The sequence below is a fragment of the Stenella coeruleoalba genome (genome assembly GCF_951394435.1).
Source record: "Stenella coeruleoalba genome assembly, chromosome: 4".
Lineage (NCBI taxonomy): Eukaryota > Metazoa > Chordata > Mammalia > Artiodactyla > Delphinidae > Stenella > Stenella coeruleoalba.
This window is the reverse complement of record NC_137149.1, coordinates 91,088,442-91,104,785: the sequence shown is the minus strand read 5'-3', so window position 1 is coordinate 91,104,785 and position 16,344 is coordinate 91,088,442. Positions and strand designations below refer to the sequence as shown.

General features: G+C 43.6%; 1 long non-coding RNA gene across 1 annotated transcript in view; it reads right to left on the bottom strand.

Annotated features, from left to right (window-relative positions):
- Positions 1–6,836: 6,836 nt before the first annotated feature.
- The window catches only part of LOC307185335, a 596,100-nt gene continuing 586,592 nt past the window's right edge, over positions 6,837–16,344 (bottom strand). Inside the window, exon 4 of the long non-coding RNA XR_013828014.1 lies at positions 6,837–6,907. This is a non-coding gene — a long non-coding RNA (uncharacterized lncRNA). The remainder of the gene's footprint in view (positions 6,908–16,344) is intronic.

The following is a 16,344-nucleotide window of genomic DNA, read 5'->3' as shown; positions in this document are numbered from 1 at the left end:
TAGACTGAAATTGCATTGAAAGCATAGGAAAAGAGGCAGAACGTCCACAATGATGCACTTGGCCAAACAGGGCGTATGCGTTTTTTCCTGAATATATTCAGGAAAAAACGCATACGCCCTTTTTGGCCAACCAAGCAATCTTGCAAAGGAAATCTGCACTACAATGAAGTCTCACTTCCCCCCGGTCAAAAGGGCCATCTGAAAAAAGTGTAAAATCCAGAAAGGCAGGACAGGCCATGGAGAACTGGGAGCCTTGTTATGCTGAAGGGCGGGATGTAAATTGCCTACAACCACTTGGGAGAAGTGTATGGTGTTTCCTGAAACATCTAAAAAACAAAGCAACAGAGCCTAGGGCACTTCCACTTATGGTCCTATAGCTTAGGGAATTTAAAATAAAAAAGACACAGCCACCCCAAAGTTTGGGACGCCTCTGTTTACAAGAACCTCGTTTACAGTACAAGTTCAACATCGCAGAAAGTGAAAAATGGATAAAGAAGTTGTGGTATTTACTTACAAAGCAATATCACTCAGCAATGAAATCTATGTCATCAGGCCCTTAGCATCACAATGAGTGAGTTCAGGTATGATGATTCTAACTGAAATAAGTCACACAGAAAAAGAAACATCATAAGATATCAGTAATACACGGAATGTAAACTTGGCTACACAGGAACTGAATTACAGAACACAACAGCGTCTCAAATTTAGAAAACAAACTTATGCTTGCTTAAGGGGAAAGGTGAGTTGGGGTGCTGCATAAAACCAGAGATTGAAATGAGCACAGATAAAGTTCCTTAAGTCAAATATGGAATAGACAAGAGCTACTCCTTGCTCAACGAAATGGACTCAACACCGCATATTAAACGCCTAAGAATGTACCTGACTAGTAAGTATCGTAAAACCTATGGATTGCTATGTCTCCAAAAGAGAATCAAGCATGTGTAGAGGGGCATAAACGCAGCAGTGATAGGATTGGAGAGGTTCGGTGAGCAAATGAAGACCCTTTGAAGTCTTATTGCATGGTACCCATGCCACAGGTTTCAACTACCCAGGTTTAAGGTATTCTTCCTTCAGCTAAAACATGCATGTGGAACCCAAGTATGATCAACCATGTGATCGGGAGATGTATTCAAATATGTCTCAGTTTTCCTCCCCTGGTACACGGGTGCAACATTCCAGACGCTTTACTAACACTCTCCCCACTTGGAGAGTCAGTCCCTTTAACCTCCTGTTTGGCCCAGTTTGCAATTACTGCGGAAGATGAACAGGAATAGCGAGAACCAATGAGAGACTAGCTGGAGGTGTCTGGACGGGCAAATTTAACTCTCATTTCCCACCAGGAAGAGGAAATAACCAAAGGCTCAGTGTGTCGTGCCGGAACCAGATTAGGGCCTGAAGCCATCCTGCGGTGTTGCGGCCAGCTCAAAAGAAAGCGAGTTGAAGAAAGGAGCTCAGGGGCACTGTAATTCACAAACCTGCAGAGTTATAAATGACAGCTATCGTCCAAAAATAGACTGAAGTAAGGCTGCCAAGAGGACTTGAAAGCGGGGCAGAATTGCAGGAAACCGATTTCAGGAGGTAGACTGAAATTGCATTGAAAGCATAGGAAAAGAGGCAGAACGTCCACAATGATGCACTTGGCCAAAAAGGGCGTATGCGTTTTTTCCTGAATATATTCAGGAAAAAACGCATACGCCCTTTTTGGCCAACCAAGCAAGCTTGCAAAGGAAATCTGCACTACAATGAAGTCTCACTTCCCCCCGGTCAAAAGGGCCATCTGAAAAAAGTGTAAAATCCAGAAAGGCAGGACAGGCCATGGAGAACTGGGAGCCTTGTTATGCTGAAGGGCGGGATGTAAATTGCCTACAACCACTCGGGAGAAGTGTATGGTGTTTCCTGAAACATCTAAAAAACAAAGCAACAGAGCCTAGGGCACTTCCACTTATGGTCCTATAGCTTAGGGAATTTAAAATAAAAAAGACACAGCCACCCCAAAGTTTGGGACGCCTCTGTTTACAAGAACCTCATTTACAGTACAAGTTCAACATTGCAGAAAGTGAAAAATGGATAAAGAAGTTGTGGTATTTACTTACAAAGCAATATCACTCAGCAAAGAAATCTATGTCATCAGGCCCTTAGCATCACAATGAGTGGATTCAGGTATGATGATTCTAACTGAAATAAGTCACACAGAAAAAGAAACATCATAAGATATCAGTAATACATGGAATGGAAACTTGGCTACACAGGAACTGAATTACAGAGCACAACAGGGTCTCAAATTTAGAAAACCAACTTATGCTTGCTTAAGGGGAAAGGTGAGTTGGGGTGCTGCATAAAACCAGAGATTGAAATGAGCACAGATAAAGTTCCTTAAGTCAAATATGCAATAGACAAGAGCTACTCCTTGCTCAACGAAATGGACTCAACACCGCATATTAAACGCCTAAGAATGTACCTGACTAGTAAGTATCTTAAAACCTATGGATTGCTATGTCTCCGAAAGAGAATCAAGCATGTGTACCGGGGCATAAACGCAGCAGTTATAGGATTGGAGAGGTTCGGTGAGCAAATGAAGACCCTTTGAAGTCATATTGCATGGTACCCTTTCCACGGGTCTTAACTCTCCAGGTTTAAGGTATTCTTCCTTCAGCTAAAACATGCATGTGGAACCCAAGTATGATCAACCATGTGAATGGGAGACGTGTTCAAATATGTCTCAGTTTTCCTCCCCTGGTACTCGGGTGCTACATTCCAGACGCTTTACTAACACTCTCCCCACTTGGAGAGTCAGCGCCTTTAACCTCCTGTTTGGCCCAGTTTGCAATTACTGCGGAAGATGAACAGGAATAGCGAGAACCAATGAGAGACTAGCTGGAGGTGTCTGGACGGGCAAATTTAACTCTCATTTCCCAACAGGAAGAGGAAATAACCAAAGGCTCAGCGTGCCGTGCCAGAACCAGATTAGGGCCTGAAGCCATCCTGCGGTGTTGCGGCCAGGTCACAAGAAAGCGAGTTGAAGAAAGGAGCTCAGGGGCACTGTAATTCACAAACCTGCAGAGTTATAAATGACAGCTATCGTCCAAAAATAGACTGAAGTAAGGCTGCCAAGAGGACTTGAAAGCGGGGCAGAATTGCAGGAAACCGATTTCAGGAGGTAGACTGGAATTGCATTGAAAGCATAGGAAAAGAGGCAGAACGTCCACAATGATGCACTTGGCCAAAAAGGACGTATGCGTTTTTTCCTGAATATATTCAGGAAAAAACGCATACGCCCTTTTTGGCCAACCAAGCAAGCTTGCAAAGGAAATCTGCACTACAATGAAGTCTCACTTCCCCCCGGTCAAAAGGGCCATCTGAAAAAAGTGTAAAATCCAGAAAGGCAGGACAGGCCATGGAGAACTGGGAGCTTTGTTATGCTGATGGGCGTCATGTAAATTGCCAACAGACACTGGGGAGAAGTGTATGGTGTTTCCTGAAACATCTAAAAAACAAAGCAACAGAGCCTAGGGCACTGCCACTTATGGTCCTATAGCTTAGGGAAATTAAAATCAAAAAGACACAGCCACCCCAAAGTTTGGGACGCCTCTGTTTACAAGAACCTCGTTTACAGTACAAGTTCAACATCGCAGAAAGTGAAAAATGGATAAAGAAGTTGTGGTATTTACTTACAAAGCAATATCACTCAGCAATGAAATCTATGTCATCAGGCCCTTAGCAGCACAATGAGTGGATTCAGGTACGATGATTCTAACTGAAATAAGTCACACAGAAAAAGAAACATCATAAGATATCACTAATACACGGAATGTAAATTTGGCTACACAGGAACTGCATTCCAAAACAGAACAGGGTCTCAAATTTAGAAAACCAACTTATGCTTGCTTAAGGGGAAAGGTGAGTTGGGGTGCTGCATAAAACCAGAGATTGAAATGAGCACAGATAAAGTTCCTTAAGCCAAATATGGAATAGACAAGAGCTACTCCTTGCTCAACGAAATGGACTCAAAACCCCATATTAAACGCCTAAGAATGTACCTGACTAGTAAGTATCTTAAAACCTATGGATTGCTATGTCTCCGAAAGAGAATCAAGCATGTGTACAGGGGCATAAACGCAGCAGTGATAGGATTGGAGAGGTTCGGTGAGCAAATGAAGACCCTTTGAAGTCATATTGCATGGTACCCATTCCACGGGTCTCAACTCTCCAGGTTTAAGGTATTCTTCCTTCAGCTAAAACATGCATGTGGAACCCAGAGTATGATCAACCATGTGAACGGGAGTCGTGTTCAAATATGTCTCAGTTTTGCTCCCCTGGTACTCGGGTGCAACATTCCAGACGCTTTACTAACACTCTCCCGACTTGGAGAGTCAGTCCCTTTAACCTCCTGTTTGGCCCAGTTTGCAATTTCTGCGGAAGATGAACAGGAATAGCGAGAACCAATGAGAGGCTAGCTGGAGGTGTCTGGACGGGCAAATTTAACTCTCATTTCCCCCCAGGAAGAAGAATTAAGCAAAGGCTCAGCATGCCGGGCCGGAACCAGATTAGGGCCTGAAGCCATCCTGCGGTGTTACGGCCAGGTCACAAGAAAGCGAGTTGAAGAAAGGAGCTCAGGGGCACTGTAATTCACAAACCTGCAGAGTTATAAATGACAGCTATCGTCCAAAAATAGACTGAAGTAAGGCTGCCAAGAGGACTTGAAAGCGGGGCAGAATTGCAGGAAACCGATTTCAGGAGGTAGACTGGAATTGCATTGAAAGCATAGGAAAAGAGGCAGAACGTCCACAATGATGCACTTGGCCAAAAAGGGCGTATGCGTTTTTTCCTGAATATATTCAGGAAAAAACGCATACGCCCTTTTTGGCCAACCAAGCAAGCTTGCAAAGGAAATCTGCACTACAATGAAGTCTCCCTTCTCCCCGGTCAAAAGGGCCATCTGAAAAAAGTGTAAAATCCAGAAAGGCAACAGGCCATTGAGAACTGGGAGCCTTGTTATGCTGATGGGCGGGATGTAAATTGCCAACAGACACTGGAGAGAAGTTTATGGTGTTTCCTGAAACATCTAAAAAACAAAGCAACAGAGCCTAGGGCACTTCCACTTATGGTCCTATAGCTTAGGGAAATTAAAATCAAAAAGACACAGCCACCCCAAAGTTTGGAATGGCTCTGTTTACAAGAACCTCGTTTACAGTACAAGTTCAACATCGCAGAAAGTGAAAAATGGATAAAGAAGTTGTGGTATTCACTTACAAAGCAATATCACTCAGCAATGAAATCTATGTCATCAGGCCCTTAGCAGCACAATGAGTGGATTCAGGTATGATGATTCTAACTGAAATAAGTCACACAGAAAAAGAAACATCATAAGATATCAGTAATACACGGAATGGAAACTTGGCTACACAGGAACTGAATTACAGAACAGAACAGGGTCTCAAATTTAGAAAACCAACTTATGCTTGCTTAAGGGTAAAGGTGAGTTGGGGTGCTGCATAAAACCAGAGATTGAAATGAGCACAGATAAAGTTCCTTAAGCCAAATATGGAATAGACAAGAGCTACTCCTTGCTCAACGAAATGGACTCAACACCCCATATTAAACGCCTAAGAATGTACCTGACTAGTAAGTATCTTAAAACCTATGGATTGCTATGTCTCCAAAAGAGAATCAAGCATGTGTACAGGGGTATAAACGCAGCAGTGATAGGATTGGAGAGGTTCGGTGAGCAAATGAAGACCCTTTGAAGTCATATTGCATGGTACCCATTCCACGGGTTTCAGCTACCCAATTTAAGGTATTCTTCCTTCAGCTAAATCATGCATGTGGAACCTAGAGTATGATCAACCATTTGATCGGGAGACGTGTTCAAATATGTCTCAGTTTTCCACCCCTGGTACTCGGGTGTAACATTCCAGACGCTTTACTGACACTCTCCACACTTGAAGAGTCAGCGCCTTTAACCTCCTGTTTGGCACAGTTTGCAATTTCTGCGGAAGATGAACAGGAATAGCGAGAACCAATGAGAGACTAGCTGGAGGTGTCTGGACGGGCAAATTTAACTCTCATTTCCCACCAGGAGGAGGAAATAACCAAAGGCTCAGCGTGCCGTGCCAGAACCAGATTAGGGCCTGAAGCCATCCTGCGGTGTTGCGGCCAGCTCACAAGAAAGCGAGTTGAAGAAAGGAGCTCAGGGGCACTGTAATTCACAAACCTGCAGAGTTATAAATGACAGCTATCGTCCAAAAATAGACTGAAGTAAGGCTGCCAAGAGGACTTGAAAGCGGGGCAGAATTGCAGGAAACCGATTTCAGGAGGTAGACTGAAATTGCATTGAAAGCATAGGAAAAGAGGCAGAACGTCCACAATGATGAACTTGGCCAAAAAGGGCGTATGCGTTTTTTCCTGAATATATTCAGGAAAAAAGGCATACGCCCTTTTTGGCCAACCAAGCAAGCTTGCAAAGGAAATCTGCACTACAATGAAGTCTCACTTCTCCCCGCTCAAAAGGGCCATCTGAAAAAAGTGTAAAATCCAGAAAGGCAGGACAGGCCATGAGGAACTGGGAGCCTTTTTATGCTGAAGGGCGGGATGTAAATTGCCAACAACCACTCGGGAGAAGTGTATGGTGTTTCCTGAAACATCTAAAAAACAAAGCAACAGAGCCTAGGGCACTTCCACTTATGGTCCTATAGCTTAGGCAATTTAAAATCAAAAAGACACAGCCACCCCACAGATTGGAACGGCTCTGTTTACAAGAACCTCGTTTACAGTACAAGTTCAACATCGCAGAAAGTGAAAAATGGATAAAGAAGTTGTGGTATTTACTTACAAAGCAATATCACTCAGCAATGAAATCTATGTCATCACGCCCTTAGCAGCACAATGAGTGGATTCAGGTATGATGATTCTAAGTGAAATAAGTCACAAAGAAAAAGAAACATCATAAGATATCAGTAATACACGGAATGTAAACTTGGCTACAAGGAACTGAATTACAGAACAGAACAGGGTCTCAAATTTAGAAAACCAACTTATCCTTGCTTAAGGGTAAAGGTGAGTTGGGGTGCTGCATAAAACCAGAGATTGAAATGAGCACAGATAAAGTTCCTTAAGCCAAATATGGAATAGACAAGAGCTACTCCTTGCTCAACGAAATGGACTCAACACCCCATATTAAACGCCTAAGAATGTACCTGACTAGTAAGTATCTTAAAACCTATGGATTGCTATGTCTCCGAAAGAGAATCAAGCATGTGTACAGGGGCATAAACGCAGCAGTGATAGGATTGGAGAGGTTCGGTGAGCAAATGAAGACCCTTTGAAGTCATATTGCATGGTACCCATTACACGGGTTTCAACTACCCAGGTTTAAGGTATTCTTCCTTCAGCTAAAACATGCATGTGGAACCTAGAGTATGATCAACCATATGATCGGGAGACGTGTTCAAATATGTCTCACTTTTCGTACCCTGGTACTCGGGTGCAACATTCCAGACGCTTTACTAACACTCTCCCGACTTGCAGAGTCAGTCCCTTTAACCTCCTGTTTGGCCCAGTTTGCAATTTCTGCGGAAGATGAACAGGAATAGCGAGAACCAATTAGAGGCTAGCTGGAGGTGTCTGGACGGGCAAATTTAACTCTCATTTCCCACCAGGAAGAGGAATTAACCAAAGGCTCAGCGTGCCGTGCCGGAACCAGATTAGGGCCTGAAGCCATCCTGCGGTGTTGCGGCCAGCTCAAAAGAAAGCGAGTTGAAGAAAGGAGCTCAGGGGCACTGTAATTCACAAACATGCAGAGTTATAAATGACAGCTATCCTCCAAAAATAGACTGAAGTAAGGCTGCCAAGAGGACTTGAAAGCGGGGCAGAATTGCAGGAAACCGATTTCAGGAGGTAGACTGAAATTGCATTGAAAGCATAGGAAAAGAGGCAGAACGTCCACAATGATGCACTTGGCCAAAAAGGGCGTATGCGTTTTTTCCTGAATATATTCAGGAAAAAATGCATACGCCCTTTTTGGCCAACTAAGCAAGCTTGCAAAGGAAATCTGCACTACAATGAAGTCTCACTTCTCCCCGGTCAAAAGGGCCATCTGAAAAAAGTGTAAAATCCAGAAAGGCAACAGGCCATTGAGAACTGGGAGCCTTGTTATGCTGATTGGCGGGATGTAAATTGCCAACAGACACTCAGGAGAAGTGTATGGTGTTTGTGAAACATCTAAAAAACAAAGCAACAGAGCCTAGGGCACTTCCACTTATGGTCCTATACCTTAGGGAAATTAAAATCAAAAAGACACAGCCACCCCATAGTTTGGGACGCCTCTGTTTACAAGAACCTCGTTTACAGTACAAGTTCAACATCGCAGAAAGTGAAAAATGGATAAAGAAGTTGTGGTATTCACTTACAAAGCAATATCACTCAGCAATGAAATCTATGTCATCAGGCCCTTAGCAGCACAATGAGTGGATTCAGGTATGATGATTCTAACTGAAATAAGTCACACAGAAAAAGAAACATCATAAGATATCAGTAATACACGGAATGGAAACTTGGCTACACAGGAACTGAATTACAGAACAGAACAGGGTCTCAAATTTAGAAAACCAACTTATGCTTGCTTAAGGGTAAAGGTGAGTTGGGGTGCTGCATAAAACCAGAGATTGAAATGAGCACAGATAAAGTTCCTTAAGCCAAATATGGAATAGACAAGAGCTACTCCTTGCTCAATGAAATGGACTCAACACCGCATATTAAACGCCTAAGAATGTACCTGACTAGTAAGTATCTTAAAACCTATGGATTGCTATGTCTCCAAAAGAGAATCAAGCATGTGTACAGGGGCATAAACGCAGCAGTGATAGGATTGGAGAGGTTCGGTGAGCAAATGAAGACCCTTTGAAGTCATATTGCATGGTACCCATTCCACGGGTTTCAGCTACCCAATTTAAGGTATTCTTCCTTCAGCTAAAACATGCATGTGGAACCTAGAGTATGATCAACCATTTGATCGGGAGACGTGTTCAAATATGTCTCAGTTTTCGTACCCTGGTACTCGGGTGCAACATTCCAGACGCTTTACTCACACTCTCCCCACTTGAAGAGTCAGCGCCTTTAACCTCCTGTTTGGCACAGTTTGCAATTTCTGCAGAAGATGAACAGGAATAGCGAGAACCAATGAGAGGCTAGCTGGAGGTGTCTGGATGGGCAAATTTAACTCTCATTTCCCACCAGGAGGAGGAAATAACCAAAGGCTCAGTGTGCCGTGCCAGAACCAGATTAGGGCCTGAAGCCATCCTGCGGTGTTGCGGCCAGCTCACAAGAAAGCGAGTTGAAGAAAGGAGCTCAGGGGCACTGTAATTCACAAACCTGCAGAGTTATAAATGACAGCTATCGTCCAAAAATAGACTGAAGTAAGGCTGCCAAGAGGACTTGAAAGCGGGGCAGAATTGCAGGAAACGGATTTCAGGAGGTAGATTGAAATTGCATTGAAAGCATAGGAAAAGAGGCAGAACGTCCACAATGATGCACTTGGCCAAAAAGGGCGTATGCGTTTTTTCCTGAATATATTCAGGAAAAAACGCATACGCCCTTTTTGGCCAACCAAGCAAGCTTGCAAAGAAATCTGCACTGCAATGAAGTCTCACTTCCCCCCGGTCAAAAGGGCCATCTGAAAAAAGTGTAAAATCCAGAAAGGCAGGACAGGCCATGGAGAACTGGGAGCCTTGTTATGCTGAAGGGCAGGATGTAAATTGCCAGCAACCACTCGGGAGAAGTGTATGGTGTTTCATGAAACATCTAAAAAACAAAGCAACAGAGCCTAGGGCACTTCCACTTATGGTCCTATAGCTTAGGGAAATTAAAATCAAACAGACACAGCCACCCCAAAGTTTGGGACGCCTCTGTTTACAAGAACCTCGTTTACAGTACAAGTTCAACATCGCAGAAAGTGAAAAATGGATAAAGAAGTTGTGGTATTTACTTACAATTCAGTATCACTCAGCAATGAAATCTATGTCATCAGGTCCTTAGCATCACAATGAGTGGATTCAGGTATGATGATTCTAACTGAAATAAGTCACACAGAAAAAGAAACATCATAAGATATCACTAATACATGGAATGTAAACTTGGCTACACAGGAACTGAATTACAGAACAGAACCGGGTCTCAAATTTAGAAAACCAACTTATGCTTGCTTAAGGGGAAAGGTGAGTTGGGGTGCTGCATAAAACCAGAGATTGAAATGAGCACAGATAAAGTTCCTTAAGTCAAATATGGAATAGACAAGAGCTACTCCTTGCTCAACGAAATGGACTCAACACCGCATATTAAACGCCTAAGAATGTACCTGACTAGTAAGTATCGTAAAACCTATGGATTGCTATGTCTCCGAAAGAGAATCAAGCATGTGTACAGGGGCATAAACGCAGCAGTGATAGGATTGGAGAGGTTCGGTGAGCAAATGAAGACCCTTTGAAGTCATATTGCATGGTACCCATTACACGGGTCTCAATTCTCCAAGTTTAAGGTATTCTTCCTTCAGCTAAAACATGCATGTGGAACCCAAGTATGATCAACCGTGTGAACGGGAGACGTGTTCAAATATGTCTCAGTTTTCCTCCCCTGGTACTCGGGTGCAACATTCCAGACGCTTTACTAACACTCTCCCCACTTGGAGAGTCAGCGCCTTTAACCTCCTGTTTGGCCCAGTTTGCAATTTCTGCGGAAGATGAACAGAAATAGCGAGAACCAATGAGAGGCTAGCTGGAGGTGTCTGGACGGGCAAATTTAACTCTCATTTCCCACCAGGAAGAGGAATTAACCAAAGGCTCAGCGTGCCGTGCCGGAACCAGATTAGGGCCTGAAGCCATCCGGCGGTGTTGCGGCCAGCTCAAAAGAAAGCGAGTTGAAGAAAGGAGCTCAGGGGCACTGTAATTCACAAACATGCAGAGTTATAAATGACAGCTATCGTCCAAAAATAGACTGAAGTAAGGCTGCCAAGAGGACTTGAAAGCGGGGCAGAATTGCAGGAAACCGATTTCAGGAGGTAGACTGGAATTGCATTGAAAGCATAGGAAAAGAGGCAGAACGTCCACAATGATGCACTTGGCCAAAAAGGGCGTATGCGTTTTTTCCTGAATATATTCAGGAAAAAACGCATACGCCCTTTTTGGTCAACCAAGCAAGCTTGCAAAGGAAATCTGCACTACAATGAAGTCTCACTTCCCCCCGGTCAAAAGGGCCATCTGAAAAAAGTGTAAAATCCAGAAAGGCAGGACAGGCCATGGAGAACTGGGAGCCTTGTTATGCTGATGGGCGGGATGTAAATTGCCAACAGACACTGGGGAGAAGTGTATGGTGTTTCCTGAAACATCTAAAAAACAAAGCAACAGAGCCTAGGGCACTGCCACTTATGGTCCTATAGCTTAGGGAAATTAAAATCAAAAAGACACAGCCACCCCAAAGTTTGGGACGCCTCTGTTTACAAGAACCTCGTTTACAGTACAAGTTCAACATCGCAGAAAGTGAAAAATGGATAAAGAAGTTGTGGTATTTACTTACAAAGCAATATCACTCAGCAATGAAATCTATGTCATCAGGCCCTTAGCAGCACAATGAATGGATTCAGGTACGATGATTCTAACTGAAATAAGTCACACAGAAAAAGAAACATCATAAGATATCACTAATACACGGAATGTAAACTTGGCTACACAGGAACTGCATTCCAAACCAGAACAGGGTCTCAAATTTAGAAAACCAACTTATGCTTGCTTAAGGGGAAAGGTGAGTTGGGGTGCTGCATAAAACCAGAGATTGAAATGAGCACAGATAAAGTTCCTTAAGCCAAATATGGAATAGACAAGAGCTACTCCTTGCTCAACGAAATGGACTCAAAACCCCATATTAAACGCCTAAGAATGTACCTGACTAGTAAGTATCTTAAAACCTATGGATTGCTATGTCTCCGAAAGAGAATCAAGCATGTGTACAGGGGCATAAACGCAGCAGTGATAGGATTGGAGAGGTTCGGTGAGCAAATGAAGACCCTTTGAAGTCATATTGCATGGTACCCATTACACGGGTCTCAACTCTCCAGGTTTAAGGTATTCTTCCTTCAGCTAAAACATGCATGTGGAACCCAGAGTATGATCAACCATGTGAACGGGAGTCGTGTTCAAATATGTCTCAGTTTTGCTCCCCTGGTACTCGGGTGCAACATTCCAGACGCTTTACTAACACTCTCCCCACTTGGAGAGTCAGTCCCTTTAACCTCCTGTTTGGCCCAGTTTGCAATTTCTGCGGAAGATGAACAGGAATAGCGAGAACCAATGAGAGACTAGCTGGAGGTGTCTGGACGGGCAAATTTAACTCTCATTTCCCACCAGGAAGAGGAATTAACCAAAGGCTCAGCATGCCGGGCCGGAACCAGATTAGGGCCTGAAGCCATCCTGCGGTGTTACGGCCAGGTCACAAGAAAGCGAGTTGAAGAAAGGAGCTCAGGGGCACTGTAATTCACAAACCTGCAGAGTTATAAATGACAGCTATCGTCCAAAAATAGACTGAAGTAAGGCTGCCAAGAGGACTTGAAAGCGGGGCAGAATTGCAGGAAACCGATTTCAGGAGGTAGACTGGAATTGCATTGAAAGCATAGGAAAAGAGGCAGAACGTCCACAATGATGCACTTGGCCGAAAAGGGCGTATGCGTTTTTTCCTGAATATATTCAGGAAAAAACGCATACGCGCTTTTTGGCCAACCAAGCAAGCTTGCAAAGGAAATCTGCACTACAATGAAGTCTCACTTCTCCCCGGTCAAAAGGGCCATCTGAAAAAAGTGTAAAATCCAGAAAGGCAACAGGCCATTGAGAACTGGGAGCCTTGTTATGCTGATGGGCGGGATGTAAATTGCCAACAGACACTCAGGAGAAGTGTATGGTGTTTCCTGAAACATCTAAAAAACAAAGCAACAGAGCCTAGGGCACTTCCACTTATGGTCCTATAGCTTAGGGAAATTAAAATCAAAAAGACACAGCCACCCCAAAGTTTGGAATGGCTCTGTTTACAAGAACCTCGTTTACAGTACAAGTTCAACATTGCAGAAAGTGAAAAATGGATAAAGAAGTTGTGGTATTCACTTACAAAGCAATATCACTCAGCAATGAAATCTATGTCATCAGGCCCTTAGCAGCACAATGAGTGGATTCAGGTATGATGATTCTAACTGAAATAAGTCACACAGAAAAAGAAACATCATAAGATATCAGTAATACACGGAATGGAAACTTGGCTACACAGGAACTGAATTACAGAACAGAACAGGGTCTCAAATTTAGAAAACCAACTTATGCTTGCTTAAGGGGAAAGGTGAGTTGGGGTGCTGCATAAAACCAGAGATTGAAATGAGCACAGATAAAGTTCCTTAAGCCAAATATGGAATAGACAAGAGCTACTCCTTGCTCAACGAAATGGACTCAACACCCCATATTAAACGCCTAAGAATGTACCTGACTAGTAAGTATCTTAAAACCTATGGATTGCTATGTCTCCAAAAGAGAATCAAGCATGTGTACAGGGGTATAAACGCAGCAGTGATAGGATTGGAGAGGTTCGGTGAGCAAATGAAGACCCTTTGAAGTCATATTGCATGGTACCCATTCCACGGGTTTCAGCTACCCAATTTAAGGTATTCTTCCTTCAGCTAAAACATGCATGTGGAACCTAGAGTATGATCAACCATTTGATCGGGAGACGTGTTCAAATATGTCTCAGTTTTCCACCCCTGGTACTCGGGTGCAACATTCCAGACGCTTTACTGACACTCTCCACACTTGAAGAGTCAGCGCCTTTAACCTCCTGTTTGGCACAGTTTGCAATTTCTGCGGAAGATGAACAGGAATAGTGAGAACCAATGAGAGGCTAGCTGGAGGTGTCTGGACGGGCAAATTTAACTCTCATTTCCCACCAGGAGGAGGAAATAACCAAAGGCTCAGCGTGCCGTGCCAGAACCAGATTAGGGCCTGAAGCCATCCTGCGGTGTTGCGGCCAGCTCACAAGAAAGCGAGTTGAAGAAAGGAGCTCAGGGGCACTGTAATTCACAAACCTGCAGAGTTATAAATGACAGCTATCGTCCAAAAATAGAGTGAAGTAAGGCTGCCAAGAGGACTTGAAAGCGGGGCAGAATTGCAGGAAACCGATTTCAGGAGGTAGACTGGAATTGCATTGAAAGCATAGGAAAAGAGGCAGAACGTCCACAATGATGCACTTGGCCAAAAAGGGCGTATGCGTTTTTTCCTGAATATATTCAGGAAAAAACGCATACGCCCTTTTTGGCCAACCAAGCAAGCTTGCAAAGGAAATCTGCACTACAATGAAGTCTCACTTCTCCCCGGTCAAAAGGGCCATCTGAAAAAAGTGTAAAATCCAGAAAGGCAACAGGCCATTGAGAACTGGGAGCCTTGTTATGCTGATTGGCGGGATGTAAATTGCCAACAGACACTCAGGAGAAGTGTATGGTGTTTGTGAAACATCTAAAAAACAAAGCAACAGAGCCTAGGGCACTTCCAGTTATGGTCCTATACCTTAGGGAAATTAAAATCAAAAAGACACAGCCACCCCATAGTTTGGGACGCCTCTGTTTACAAGAACCTCGTTTACAGTGCAAGTTCAACATCGCAGAAAGTGAAAAATGGATAAAGAAGTTGTGGTATTCACTTACAAAGCAATATCACTCAGCAATGAAATCTATGTCATCAGGCCCTTAGCAGCACAATGAGTGGATTCAGGTATGATGATTCTAACTGAAATAAGTCACACAGAAAAAGAAACATCATAAGATATCAGTAATACACGGAATGGAAACTTGGCTACACAGGAACTGAATTACAGAACAGAACAGGGTCTCAAATTTAGAAAACCAACTTATGCTTGCTTAAGGGTAAAGGTGAGTTGGGGTGCTGCATAAATCCAGAGATTGAAATGAGCACAGATAAAGTTCCTTAAGCCAAATATGGAATAGACAAGAGCTACTCCTTGCTCAACGAAATGGACTCAACACCGCATATTAAACGCCTAAGAATGTACCTGACTAGTAAGTATCTTAAAACCTATGGATTGCTATGTCTCCAAAAGAGAATCAAGCATGTGTACAGGGGCATAAACGCAGCAGTGATAGGATTGGAGAGGTTCGGTGAGCAAATGAAGACCCTTTGAAGTCATATTGCATGGTACCCATTCCACGGGTTTCAGCTACCCAATTTAAGGTATTCTTCCTTCAGCTAAAACATGCATGTGGAACCTAGAGTATGATCAACCATTTGATCGGGAGACGTGTTCAAATATGTCTCAGTTTTCGTACCCTGGTACTCGGGTGCAACATTCCAGACGCTTTACTCACACTCTCCCCACTTGAAGAGTCAGCGCCTTTAACCCCCTGTTTGGCACACTTTGCAATTTCTGCAGAAGATGAACAGGAATAGCGAGAACCAATGAGAGGCTAGCTGGAGGTGTCTGGACGGGCAAATTTAACTCTCATTTCCCACCAGGAGGAGGAAATAACCAAAGGCTCAGCGTGCCGTGCCAGAACCAGATTAGGGCCTGAAGCCATCCTGCGGTGTTGCGGCCAGCTCACAAGAAAGCGAGTTGAAGAAAGGAGCTCAGGGGCACTGTAATTCACAAACCTGCAGAGTTATAAATGACAGCTATCGTCCAAAAATAGACTGAAGTGAGGCTGCCAAGAGGACTTGAAAGCGGGGCAGAATTGCAGGAAACCGATTTCAGGAGGTAGATTGAAATTGCATTGAAAGCATAGGAAAAGAGGCAGAACGTCCACAATGATGCACTTGGCCAAAAAGGGCGTATGCGTTTTTTCCTGAATATATTCAGGAAAAAACGCATACGCCCTTTTTGGCCAACCAAGCAAGCTTGCAAAGGAAATCTGCACTACAATGAAGTCTCACTTCCCCCCGGTCAAAAGGGCCATCTGAAAAAAGTGTAAAATCCAGAAAGGCAGGACAGGCCATGGAGAACTGGGAGCCTTGTTATGCTGAAGGGCAGGATGTAAATTGCCAGCAACCACTCGGGAGAAGTGTATGGTGTTTCCTGAAACATCTAAAAAACAAAGCAACAGAGCCTAGGGCACTTCCACTTATGGTCCTATAGCTTAGGGAAATTAAAATCAAAAAGACACAGCCACCCCAAAGTTTGGGACGCCTCTGTTTACAAGAACCTCGTTTACAGTACAAGTTCAACATTGCAGAAAGTGAAAAATGGATAAAGAAGTTGTGGTATTTACTTACAATTCAGTATCACTCAGCAATGAAATCTATGTCATCAGGTCCTTAGCAT